The sequence below is a fragment of the Lissotriton vulgaris genome, chromosome 4_1 (assembly GCF_964263255.1).
Source record: "Lissotriton vulgaris chromosome 4_1, aLisVul1.2, whole genome shotgun sequence".
NCBI classification, from domain to species: Eukaryota; Metazoa; Chordata; class Amphibia; order Caudata; family Salamandridae; genus Lissotriton; species Lissotriton vulgaris.
The window spans coordinates 1,261,196,069-1,261,209,605 of NC_141691.1; positions in this window are offsets into that span (position 1 = coordinate 1,261,196,069).

Sequence of the window (13,537 nt, forward strand, 5' to 3'; positions counted from 1 at the left end):
AAGCCGAGGTATCATTGGAAGCCACTCCTCCTGATGATCATTCACTGTCTTCCATATCCCCAGCAAGGAAAAGATCAAGGGGGGTGTCTACATCTTCTTCAAGCCCACCTCCTACTGATGATCTGGATGACGATTGGGTACCATCACCGCAGCCTGAGAGTGAGGCACACCATGATCTGACAAAGGTACCTAAGCGTAAAAGGAAGGTCGTCGAAAAACTCATAGCTATGGAGTGTGATGAGGCTCAACAAGAAGTGACAGATACTGCTGGTGATGAAGCCTCTCACGATGACGACGAGCCAGTCATCACAAAGGTCACTGCAGCCCCACCGGGCATGCAGCAAAGAGACATTTTGACCCTATCCCGAGAAGCTGCTGAGCGTGATGATGATGTTGACGAGGAGGCAATGGAAATGGAATCATTAGATTTGGAGTTAAGTAGTACACCAAAACCTACCGCTTCCATATTTCTTCCTCGCAAGAAGGTACCCACCTCGACCTCAATTCGTGGTGGTGAAAGTGCAAAACGTACTGAAGTTCGGCAATCCACATCCTCCACTTCATCTGGCATTAGCAGCAGGACCACCACCACCAGTATCGCCGCCTCCTCCGGCCCCCAAAGACATTTCAAGTCTCCAGTTTGGGACTTCTTTAGTGTTTGCCCAAAAAATGGAAAACGTAGCCATTTGTAGCATTTGTAAGGTTCGAGTTGGTCGTGGTAAGCTTGGTTCTAACTATGGTACCGGAGGCCAGAGAGGTCATCTTAAGAGAGCGCACCCTGTCCAATGGTTTCCGCACCTAGAGACGTTTAAGAAAGCCGGAATTGCACGTAATGAAAACGTTGATTTTTCATCTGATGATGACGAGGAGGAAGAAGACGATTCAAACACTTCACTTACACCCAGTACCCCTGTCAGCAGCACACCCCATGTGAGGCACACTAAGAGTGTGGGAGAGAGTGAGACATCAATGCGGAAAAGTTCATCAGCGAGCGTAACTGGGTCGAAGATATCATCATCATCATCCCGTAAATCCTTGGTCCAGGGCAACGTTAAAAAGATGTTGTTTACAGAAGCGCAATATGAACGCAACCACCCAAGGACGCGTCTGTATAACACTAAGCTGGTTAAAATGCTAGCTCTGGACCTTCACCCTTTTTCTTTTGTAGAAGGGGTTGGTTTTCTAGAATTAGTGGCAGCGCTCTGCCCTAAATGGAAGGTTCCTAGCCGGTTCTATTTTGCCCGAGTTGCGGTTCCAGCACTACATGAAGATGTTCTGAAGGTGATTGGGGCAGCTTTGCAGAAGAGTGCTGTTCACACTATACATCTGACAACAGACATGTGGACCAGTGGCGCAGGCGCTGATTACATGTGCATCACTGCACACTGGGTCTCTTTTTCAGGGGCTAAAGCAAAGCTAAACGCAGGTGTTGACACGGGCATTGTTTTTAAAGCTGCTCGGAAACATGCAACACTAGCCATGTTTGGTTTGGAGAAACGTCACACAGCAGAAAACATTTTGGATGTGTTTAACACAAAGGTCCTTAACTGGCTGTCCCCACTAAAACGCCGGGTTGGTTATGTTTCCACGGACAATGGCGCCAATATAGTTAAGGCCATGAGGGACGGTTACTATTTCAGAGTGCCGTGTTTGGCGCACTGTATAAACCTGGTTGTCCAAAAATTCTTGGGTAATAAAGGCAGTGCAGAGTACAGTGTATTGGACACCTGCCGAAAAATGTGCAAGCATTTCAGCCATTCTTTTAAGGCCCGGAAGCAGCTGAGGAGCCTGCTATATCAACTTAAAATGCCAGTGAAAGCACTCATCCAGGAGGTGGTAACACGTTGGAACTCAACCTTCTACATGCTTGAGCGTCTGTATGAGCAGTATACGGAACTCGATCAATATTTCCTTACAGAGGGTACAGAGGAGCTGAGGATGGGTGGGCCGCAATGGAACATAGTTCAAAGCCTGACACGCATGCTTCGTCCTTTTGAGTTCTTCACGCGTGCAGTCAGCAAGGAGGACTCTAATTTGGGAAAAGCTATCCCATTGTTGTACATGCTGGAGGACCAACTGAAGGAGGTGTGCTCTGTGTTTGAAAAAGATGACAAAAACCAAGACTCTTTGCTTCTGGCTCAGAAATTATTAGAGCTTCTACAAGGTGATGAACGTCTTAAAAAGATCCACTCAGAAGAGCATTACATTTGTGCTACTATTCTGGATCCACGCTACAAAAAGGCGCTGGCAGGCCAAGCATTCTTTCCTTTTGATGATCAACATGTTCCAAAGTACAAACGTTGGCTAGCCTTGTCAGCCAAGAGGTTTGAAAGAGAACGGCTGGAAATTGGAGGAAATGGCAGTACATCAGCAGGCCATCCCCAGTCAAAACAATCCACTTCTGCACCTGTGGCTGTGGCACAAGTGACCTCTCAGCCGTTAAAGACACCGGCAACCGGATCATCTGCACGAGACACAACAGAAACATTGGAGGCTGAAGAGGATTGGCTAGCTCTGCGTGGGTTTGGTTCTCAAAAGGTCAGAGGCACAGCAAGAGCTAAGCAAAGTGGAGGAACCTTGGAAGAGGACCTTGAGTCGATGGTGAAGGACTATCTGAATGACTCAACAGAGGTCTATGTTAATTCTGACCCATTGGCGTATTGGCATGGGAAAAAAGAATTGTGGCCACAGCTCACCAACCTGGCTTTAAACTACTTGTCTTGCCCACTCGCAAGCGTGTCTTCTGAACGGGTTTTCAGTGCTGCTGGTGGCATTGTAACTCCCAAACGGAGCCGCCTCTCGCCCAAAAATGTGGAGAGGTTAACAATGATCAAGATAAATCAGCACCTCATACCACTAGATTTCAGAGTACGAGAAAGCGTGCCGGATGAAGAGGAGGTGGCCAGCAACATAGATGAGGGAATTTCTACTCTGTCAGGTGACACTGAGCTCACCCTGCCTGAATTCGCAGAGTATGATGACGAAGCCTTATTCTTATTCCTGGACCGTGATACCGAGCCCTGAAAATGAGACAACGAATCAATAACTTTCTTTTTCGTCCCTATTCACTTTTATTCCTGTGTGTCTGTCTTTCTTTGTTGTGCACAGTTAATATATTTCAAACTTTAATCAGATAATCACAAAATCAAGCCCATCAGCAGAACTGTCTTCACTGGTTTGCTAATTGATTTGAAGTTGCCGCAGTCTGCATTCCTCAGGTTCACAAGTTCAGAAGAACATGCTCCTCTATCCTCCTCCTCCAGACTCCTATTTCTATCAAACCAGAGGGCTGGTTTACGCCCAATGAAGAAAGACTCAGCACTTGTGGGGGTGTTGTTGTACCTCTTTGCAGGTGAGTTGACGGCTCTGGGACCATTGTTGGGAAGCTCTAATACCGGATAAAAGTGTTTTGGACGAAATCCCAGGCAGAACATTTTTTGTGTTTTTGATGACTTGCTTGCCTTTGAGGTGCTCTTAGGGGGGCTTCCTGGTGTTTGTGGGTGAGTTTCGTGGTCTGGGAGCACTGCTGGGACACTCTAATCTTGATTGCATTTGCTTTTCAGGAAATCCGTTGTGGCAACCCCGACTTATGGCCTAGCTACGCAGCGCGTTTGGACCGAAGGCCGAGAAATATTGCAAGTATGAGATTTTGCTTTTGGCCTGTTTGGGGGTGTTATGCTTCTTGGCGGGTGGGTTGGCGGGTCTTGGGGCATTCCTGGGAAGGACTAATACCGGGTAGAAGTGGTTGGGACAAAATCCAGGCCGATTTTTTTTTGGCTATTTCTGACATTTTGCTCAATGTAGCGTTTTCGGGGGCCTGTTTGGGGGGCTTCCTGGTGTTTGTGGGTGAGTTTCGTGGTCTGTGAGCACTGCTGGGACACTCTAATCTTGATTGCATTTGCTTTTCAGGAAATCCGTCGTGGCAACCCCGACTTATGGCCTAGCTACGCAGCGCGTTTGGACCGAAGGCCGAGAAATATTGCAAGTATGAGATTTTGCTTTTGGCCTGTTTGGGGGTGTTATGCTTCTTGGCGGGTGGGTTGGCGGGTCTTGGGGCATTCCTGGGACGGTCTAATACCGGGTAGAAGTGGTTGGGACAAAATACAGGCCGATTTTTTTTTGGCTATTTCTGACATTTTGCTCAATGTAGCGTTTTCGGGGGCCTGTTTGGGGGGCTTCCTGGTGTTTGTGGGTGGGTTTCGGGGTCTGGGTGCACTGCTGGCTATATATACTTTACTTTGCAAGAGGTTTGAAGCAAATCCATGGTGGCAGAGGGGAGTTAGGGCCTAGCTGCAGAGCGCGCGCGGAGTGATTTGGGAAATTTGTGAAAAATTGACTAAGTCCCCATTTTTGTACTTTTGCTCTTTGGCTGTTTGGGGGGGTTGTATGTTCTTACAACTATCTCGGTTGTAACGCATGCCTTTACCACGCATGCGTTACTACGGAATGCTTTTTTTATGCTTATCCTTCTCCACGTATTTTACCGTGGTGACGTCATACGTAGGAATAAAGAAACGGCGGTTTCCTTCCTCTCGGACTACGATTGCCTGCTCATCTCGTCTTAAGGTTAGTGTTTTTTTTTGGGGGGGGGAAGCCCCCCCAGCCCCCCTTTTTTATTTGTACCCTTTACCACACATGCCTTTACTACGTACCTCGTAGTAAACGTATGCGTGGTAAAGGCTGTCGTTGTATCCACGCATGCGTTGTAATGCATGCGTGGTTAAGGTTTTCGTTGAAAAGGCCTCGTTGTAGTGGCCGTTTCCCGTTTGGGGGTCTTCTACTCGTTTTCTCCTGGGTTGACGGCTCTGGGGCCATTGCTGGGAAGCTCTAATACAGGATAAAAGTGTTTTGGACCAAATCCCAGGCGGAATTTTTTTTGTGTTTTTGATGACTTGCTTGCCTTTGAGGTGCTCTTAGGGGGGCTTCCTGGTGTTTGTGGGTGAGTTTCGTGGTCTGTGAGCACTGCTGGGACACTCTAATCTTGATTGCATTTGCTTTTCAGGAAATCCGTCGTGGCAACCCCGACTTATGGCCTAGCTACGCAGCGCGTTTGGACCGAAGGTCGAGAAATATTGCAAGTATGAGATTTTGCTTTTGGCCTGTTTGGGGGTGTTATGCTTCTTGGCAGGTGGGTTGGCGGGTCTTGGGGCATTCCTGGGAAGGTCTAATACCGGGTAGAAGTGGTTGGGACAAAATCCAGGCCGATTTTTTTTTGGCTATTTCTGACATTTTGCTCAATGTAGCGTTTTCGGGGGCCTGTTTGGGGGGCTTCCTGGTGTTTGTGGGTGGGTTTCGGGGTCTGGGTGCACTGCTGGCTATATATACTTTACTTGGCAAGAGGTTTGAAGCAAATCCATGGTGGCAGAGGGGAGTTAGGGCCTAGCTGCAGAGCGCGCGCGGAGTGATTTGGGAAATTTGTGAAAAATTGACTAAGTCCCCATTTTTGTACTTTTGCTCTTTGGCTGTTTGGGGGTCTTCTACTCGTTTACTCCTGGGTTGACGACTCTGGGGCCATTGCTGGGAAGCTCTAATACCGGATAAAAGTGTTTTGGACCAAATCCCAGGCGGAAATTTTTTTGTGTTTTTGATGACTTGCTTGCCTTTGAGGTGCTCTTAGGGGGGCTTCCTGGTGTTTGTGGGTGAGTTTCGTGGTCTGTGAGCACTGCTGGGACACTCTAATCTTGATTGCATTTGCTTTTCAGGAAATCCGTCGTGGCAACCCCGACTTATGGCCTAGCTACGCAGCGCGTTTGGACCGAAGGCCGAGAAATATTGCAAGTATGAGATTTTGCTTTTGGCCTGTTTGGGGGTGTTATGCTTCTTGGCGGGTGGGTTGGCGGGTCTTGGGGCATTCCTGGGAAGGTCTAATACCGGGTAGAAGTGGTTGGGACAAAATCCAGGCCGATTTTTTTTTGGCTATTTCTGACATTTTGCTCAATGTAGCGTTTTCGGGGGCCTGTTTGGGGGGCTTCCTGGTGTTTGTGGGTGGGTTTCGGGGTCTGGGTGCACTGCTGGCTATATATACTTTACTTTGCAAGAGGTTTGAAGCAAATCCATGGTGGCAGAGGGGAGTTAGGGCCTAGCTGCAGAGCGCGCGCGGAGTGATTTGGGAAATTTGTGAAAAATTGACTAAGTCCCCATTTTTGTACTTTTGCTCTTTGGCTGTTTGGGGGTCTTCTACTCGTTTACTCCTGGGTTGACGACTCTGGGGCCATTGCTGGGAAGCTCTAATACCGGATAAAAGTGTTTTGGACCAAATCCCAGGCGGAAATTTTTTTGTGTTTTTGATGACTTGCTTGCCTTTGAGGTGCTCTTAGGGGGGCTTCCTGGTATTTGTGGGTGAGTTTCGTGGTCTGTGAGCACTGCTGGGACACTCTAATCTTGATTGCATTTGCTTTTCAGGAAATCCGTCGTGGCAACCCCGACTTATGGCCTAGCTACGCAGCGCGTTTGGACCGAAGGCCGAGAAATATTGCAAGTATGAGATTTTGCTTTTGGCCTGTTTGGGGGTGTTATGCTTCTTGGCGGGTGGGTTGGCGGGTCTTGGGGCATTCCTGGGAAGGTCTAATACCGGGTAGAAGTGGTTGGGACAAAATCCAGGCCGATTTTTTTTGGGCTATTTCTGACATTTTGCTCAATGTAGCGTTTTCGGGGGCCTGTTTGGGGGGCTTCCTGGTGTTTGTGGGTGGGTTTCGGGGTCTGGGTGCACTGCTGGCTATATATACTTTACTTTGCAAGAGGTTTGAAGCAAATCCATGGTGGCAGAGGGGAGTTAGGGCCTAGCTGCAGAGCGCGCGCGGAGTGATTTGGGAAATTTGTGAAAAATTGACTAAGTCCCCATTTTTGTACTTTTGCTCTTTGGCTGTTTGGGGGGGTTGTATGTTCTTACAACTATCTCGGTTGTAACGCATGCCTTTACCACGCATGCGTTACTACGGAATGCTTTTTTTACGCTTATCCTTCTCCACGTATTTTACCGTGGTGACGTCATACGTAGGAATAAAGAAACAGCGGTTTCCTTCCTCTCGGACTACGATTGCCTGCTCATCTCGTCTTAAGGTTAGTGTTTTTTTTTGGGGGGGGGAAGCCCCCCCAGCCCCCCTTTTTTATTTGTACCCTTTACCACACATGCCTTTACTACGTACCTCATAGTAAACGTATGCGTGGTAAAGGCTGTCGTTGTATCCACGCATGCGTTGTAATGCATGCGTGGTTAAGGTTTTCGTTGAAAAGGCCTCGTTGTAGTGGCCGTTTCCCGTTTGGGGGTCTTCTACTCGTTTTCTCCTGGGTTGACGGCTCTGGGGCCATTGCTGGGAAGCTCTAATACCGGATAAAAGTGTTTTGGACCAAATCCCAGGCGGAATTTTTTTTGTGTTTTTGATGACTTGCTTGCCTTTGAGGTGCTCTTAGGGGGGCTTCCTGGTGTTTGTGGGTGAGTTTCGTGGTCTGTGAGCACTGCTGGGACACTCTAATCTTGATTGCATTTGCTTTTCAGGAAATCCGTCGTGGCAACCCCGACTTATGGCCTAGCTACGCAGCGCGTTTGGACCGAAGGCCGAGAAATATTGCAAGTATGAGATTTTGCTTTTGGCCTGTTTGGGGGTGTTATGCTTCTTGGCAGGTGGGTTGGCGGGTCTTGGGGCATTCCTGGGAAGGTCTAATACCGGGTAGAAGTGGTTGGGACAAAATCCAGGCCGATTTTTTTTTGGCTATTTCTGACATTTTGCTCAATGTAGCGTTTTCGGGGGCCTGTTTGGGGGGCTTCCTGGTGTTTGTGGGTGGGTTTCGGAGTCTGGGTGCACTGCTGGCTATATATACTTTACTTTGCAAGAGGTTTGAAGCAAATCCATGGTGGCAGAGGGGAGTTAGGGCCTAGCTGCAGAGCGCGCGCGGAGTGATTTGGGAAATTTGTGAAAAATTGACTAAGTCCCCATTTTTGTACTTTTGCTCTTTGGCTGTTTGGGGGTCTTCAACTCGTTTACTCCTGGGTTGACGACTCTGGGGCCATTGGTGGGAAGCTCTAATACCGGATAAAAGTGTTTTGGACCAAATCCCAGGCGGAATATTTTTTGTGTTTTTGATGACTTGCTTGCCTTTGAGGTGCTCTTAGGGGGGCTTCCTGGTGTTTGTGGGTGAGTTTCGTGGTCTGTGAGCACTGCTGGGACACTCTAATCTTGATTGCATTTGCTTTTCAGGAAATCCGTCGTGGCAACCCCGACTTATGGCCTAGCTACGCAGCGCGTTTGGACCGAAGGCCGAGAAATATTGCAAGTATGAGATTTTGCTTTTGGCCTGTTTGGGGGTGTTATGCTTCTTGGCAGGTGGGTTGGCGGGTCTTGGGGCATTCCTGGGAAGGTCTAATACCGGGTAGAAGTGGTTGGGACAAAATCCAGGCCGATTTTTTTTTGGCTATTTCTGACATTTTGCTCAATGTAGCGTTTTCGGGGGCCTGTTTGGGGGGCTTCCTGGTGTTTGTGGGTGGGTTTCGGGGTCTGGGTGCACTGCTGGCTATATATACTTTACTTTGCAAGAGGTTTGAAGCAAATCCATGGCGGCAGAGGGGAGTTAGGGCCTAGCTGCAGAGCGCGCGCGGAGTGATTTGGGAAATTTGGGAAAAATTGACTAAGTCCCCATTTTTGTACTTTTGCTCTTTGGCTGTTTGGGGGTCTTCTACTCGTTTACTCCTGGGTTGACGGCTCTGGGGCCATTGCTGGGAAGCTCTAATACTGGATAAAAGTGTTTTGGACCAAATCCCAGGCGGAAATTTTTTTGTGTTTTTGATGACTTGCTTGCCTTTGAGGTGCTCTTAGGGTGGCCTCCTGGTGTTTGTGGGTGAGTTTCGTGGTCTGGGAGCACTGCTGGGACACTCTAATCTTGATTGCATTTGCTTTTCAGGAAATCCGTCGTGGCAACCCCGACTTATGGCCTAGCTACGCAGCGCGTTTGGACCGAAGGCCAAGAAATATTGCAAGTATGAGATTTTGCTTTTGGCCTGTTTGGGGGTGTTATGCTTCTTGGCGGGTGGGTTGGCGGGTCTTGGGACATTCCTGGGAAGGTCTAATACCGGGTAGAAGTGGTTGGGACAAAATCCAGGCCGATTTTTTTTTGGCTATTTCTGACATTTTGCTCAATGTAGCGTTTTTGGGGGCCTGTTTGGGGGGCTTCCTGGTGTTTGTGGGTGAGTTTCGTGGTCTGGGAGCACTGCTGGGACACTCTAATCTTGATTGCATTTGCTTTTCAGGAAATCCGTCGTGGCAACCCCGACTTATGGCCTAGCTACGCAGCGCGTTTGGACCGAAGGCCGAGAAATATTGCAAGTATGAGATTCTCCTTTTGGCCTGTTTGGGGGTGTTATGCTTCTTGGCGGGTGGGTTGGCGGGTCTTGGGGCATTCCTGGGAAGGTCTAATACCGGGTAGAAGTGGTTGGGACAAAATCCAGGCCAATTTTTTTTGGCTATTTCTGACATTTTGCTCAATGTAGCGTTTTCGGGGGCCTGTTTGGGGGGCTTCCTGGTGTTTGTGGGTGAGTTTCATGGTCTGGGAGCACTGCTGGGACACTCTAATCTTGATTGCATTTGCATTTCAGGAAATCCGTCGTGGCAACCCCGACTTATGGCCTAGCTACGCAGCGCGTTTGGACCGAAGGCCGAGAAATATTGCAAGTATGAGATTTTGCTTTTGGCCTGTTTGGGGGTGTTATGCTTCTTGGCGGGTGGGTTGGCGGGTCTTGGGGCATTCCTGGGAAGGTCTAATACTGGGTAGAAGTGGTTGGGACAAAATCCTCGCGGAAAAGCCTTTTGGCACTTTTTGTAACTTAGGGTTCGTTAGGGTTAGCCCTAGCAGCAGAATTGCATGTGTTTCGGGGTGTTCTAGATTTTTGCAACTGAGTTCTGGGGTCTTAGAGCACTCGTGAGAATGTGTAATTTTGGTTGCAAGTCATTTGAAGAAAATCCATGGTGGGAAAGGGGGGATTTGGCATAGTTAAAGAAAGCCTTTGCCACTATTCTTAACTTAGGGTTCGTTAGGGTTAGCAGTATTTCTATTGCATGTGTTTGAGTGGGGGGGATTTTGAGTCTTGGAGCGATGCTGGCTATGGCTACTTTTGCTTGGTTGCTTGCAAGTGGTTTGAATGCAATCCACGGTGGGTAAGGGGTAATTAGGAAGGGGGTACTTCGGCCTACTTTTACTTTCAAAGTAAGTTTTGTCACCAGTTTTCTGCTAGGCCTCGTTTTTTGAGATTTGATTGGGGGTCTTCTACATTTTTGCGACTGGCTTTAGTAAGGGTCTGGGTGGGAGCACTGCTAGGAAGATCTAATTTTGTTCTAAAACACAGTTTACAGTACACCTAGCTTGAGGGGAAAGATCTGCTACATTAATTTGCCCGTACTTATTTATCCTTCAAAAGGTGACTCAGAGTACGCACTTTCAAAAATATTGTACTGCCTACTAGGAAAATCAAATTGTGACTTTTTGCACTCCACAGCCTACATACCTTATATTTATTTATCAGTGGTGTTGTAATATTATATCACTTCCTGTTTTTCGTTGAATAATTACAGGCCGGGTTTCAGTCTCTGCAATGGGGAAAAAAGGATGGAGTCAGGCTTCACAGTAGCGAGCCACAATTCAGCATCAGGCAGGCAGTGGACAGGGTGTCTTCTGGTGACCAACATCGATGGACGAAGCGTCGGCTGCAATGGAGGAGTGCCGCTAATAAGAGGATTTTTTTTCTGCAGGCAACTTACTTACCACTTCCAACAGGACCACTACAACCACATAGATACAGTATCCCTTGCCTTTTTCTCTGACTGTGACTGCATTTCTTGGATCTCTCTCTGCTTCTAAATTGATCCCTTAACACATCACTTAGTCCACTCCACTATCACATCTGCACCACACATAGTCATTTGTAAGTGCTCCTACGTAATTCGCAAGTCGCAGCACGCCCCAGGCCGTAGCGGACTGGGATGGCCCCAATGATGAAGCATGTCACCAAGGGGCAACCCTGGTGAGTGAGGGGACACCTAGAAAAAAAGTAATTTCTCCTTTTCTATCTACTATACCTTCCAGACCAACCCCACTGAGTGTTGTTGTGAATGGATTTATAGTGACCAGCAAGGCTCTCGGGTATCTGGCTACAGAGACCTTATGTTGAATATCGTTATCAATAATTCCACACAGGCCCTGTACTGTCGCATTCTTTCTTCCACAGTTGTAGAAAGTACTACTTACTTTTCACTGACATGCATGCAGTAGTGCATGCACTTTCAAAGATTGATGGATAGGTTTGTACCCAAAGAATTGTTTATGTTCAATTGTTTGTCTATGCTGTGCTTCTTTTACAGGGTGTCTTCTGGTGACCAACATCGATGGACGAAGCGTCGGCTGCAATGGAGGAGTGCCGCTAATAAGAGGATTTTTTTTCTGCAGGCAACTTACTTACCACTTCCAACAGGACCACTACAACCACATAGATACAGTATCCCTTGCCTTTTTCTCTGACTGTGACTGCATTTCTTGGATCTCTCTCTGCTTCTAAATTGATCCCTTAACACATCACTTAGTCCACTCCACTATCACATCTGCACCACACATAGTCATTTGTAAGTGCTCCTATGTAATTCGCAAGTCGCAGCACGCCCCAGGCCGTAGAGGACTGGGATGGCCCCAATGATGAAGCATGTCACCAAGGGGCAACCCTGGTGAGTGAGGGGACACCTAGAAAAAAAGCAATTTCTCCTTTTCTATCTACTATACCTTCCAGACCAACCCCACTGAGTGTTGTTGTGAATGGATTTATAGTGACCAGCAAGGCTCTCGGGTATCTGGCTACAGAGAGACCTTATGTTGAATATCGTTATCAATAATTCCACACAGGCCCTGTACTGTCGCATTCTTTCTTCCACAGTTGTCGAAAGTACTACTTACTTTTCACTGACATGCATGCAGTAGTGCATGCACTTTCAAAGATTGATGGATAGGTTTGTACCCAAAGATTTGTTTATGTTCACAATTGTTTGTCTATGCTGTGCTATTTTTTCTTGTCTCCCAAAAACTTTCCCAAAAACCCCCGTACCCATCCATTTTTCAAACCCTAACCCTCTTCCCCCGGGCTGTGTGGTTTTGATTGATGTGTGACTAAATTACAGCAATAAATCCACACACTTGCTGGGGAGGATAAGGTGATAGCAACAGGCTGGTGAAGAAATCCGAGGATATATTCTTACTCTGCTTGACAAAGAACCATGGCTAATGTCAAAGAACTTCAACCGAATTAGTAGTTATACTTTACCATTTGTTAGGCTACAATGTGGCACTGTTCTAGTGTACTTCTGTCACCTGCTATATTCTCAGTTGTACCGTTGAATTGCTCAGGAGGACAAACCAGATTTCATTTTCTTTTTTTTCATAGGCATGCAACTGCCACTGTGTCACACCACTAGTACCACCGCTATGAGGAAATTTTATCCGACCAAGATTGCCAACCTTATTCGCTGTTTCCCGTGGAGCCAGCCCTGGGTCTAGCCCTACTTTCAAACACAAATTACAGGTAAGATAAGCGTTTGGTGGTTTGAGGGTATAATGGAGTATTAGTAGGAGAGACGAGAGACTGAAGGTAGTACTACTAAAGTCCTAGGACTCTTGGATTCACTTCACTTACTCTGTGAGAGGCACTTACAGCCTTATTCATGAAGGCTAAATCGGCTCGCAAAGGGCCGGATTCTGAGAATCCGGCCCTTTGCGAGTGCGATTTTTGCTTTTGGGATTCAGCATCCCAAAAGCAAAAATCGCTAATTGCAATGTCGCAAATGTGCGAGGAAATGACATTTAAGGAATCTCTATTTGAGATTCCTTAAATGCTATTCAACATCCTATTTCAATTTGCGATATCGCTATTTCTAGGCGCAATTTACCGCGAGGTCAGACCTCGCGGTAAATTGCGAAAACTCAGAAAAATGCATTTAAATGCATTTTTCTGAGTTGCATGTTACACACACACATGTCCTTTGGACATGTGTGTGTGCAACACCTGTGTCACAGATCATTTGAGGGGTGCTACAGGGTGTCCTGTGGACACCCCTGGCACCCTTCAAATCGCAATCTCATTTGCGATTAGCTAATTGCTAATCGCAAATAAGGAATACTCCCCATTCATTCCTATGGGCCTTTTGGCCCATAGGAATGAATGGCGAGTTATTCCTTATTTGCGATTAGCAATTTGCTAATCGCAAATAAGGAATCAGTAGGAATCGCATTTTATTATGCGATTCCTACCTGATTACCGTTTTGCGAGTCCTTAATAGCGAATCGCTATGATTCGCTATTAGGGGCTCGCAAAACGGCCCCTTCATGAATAAGGCTGTTACAGCCTTATTCATGAAGGCTAAATCGGCTCGCAAAGGGCCGGATTCTGAGAATCCGGCCCTTTGCGAGTGCGATTTTTGCTTTTGGGATTCAGCATCCCAAAAGCAAAAATCGCTAATTGCGATGTCGCAAATGTGCGAGGAAATGACATTTAAGGAATCTCTATTTGAGA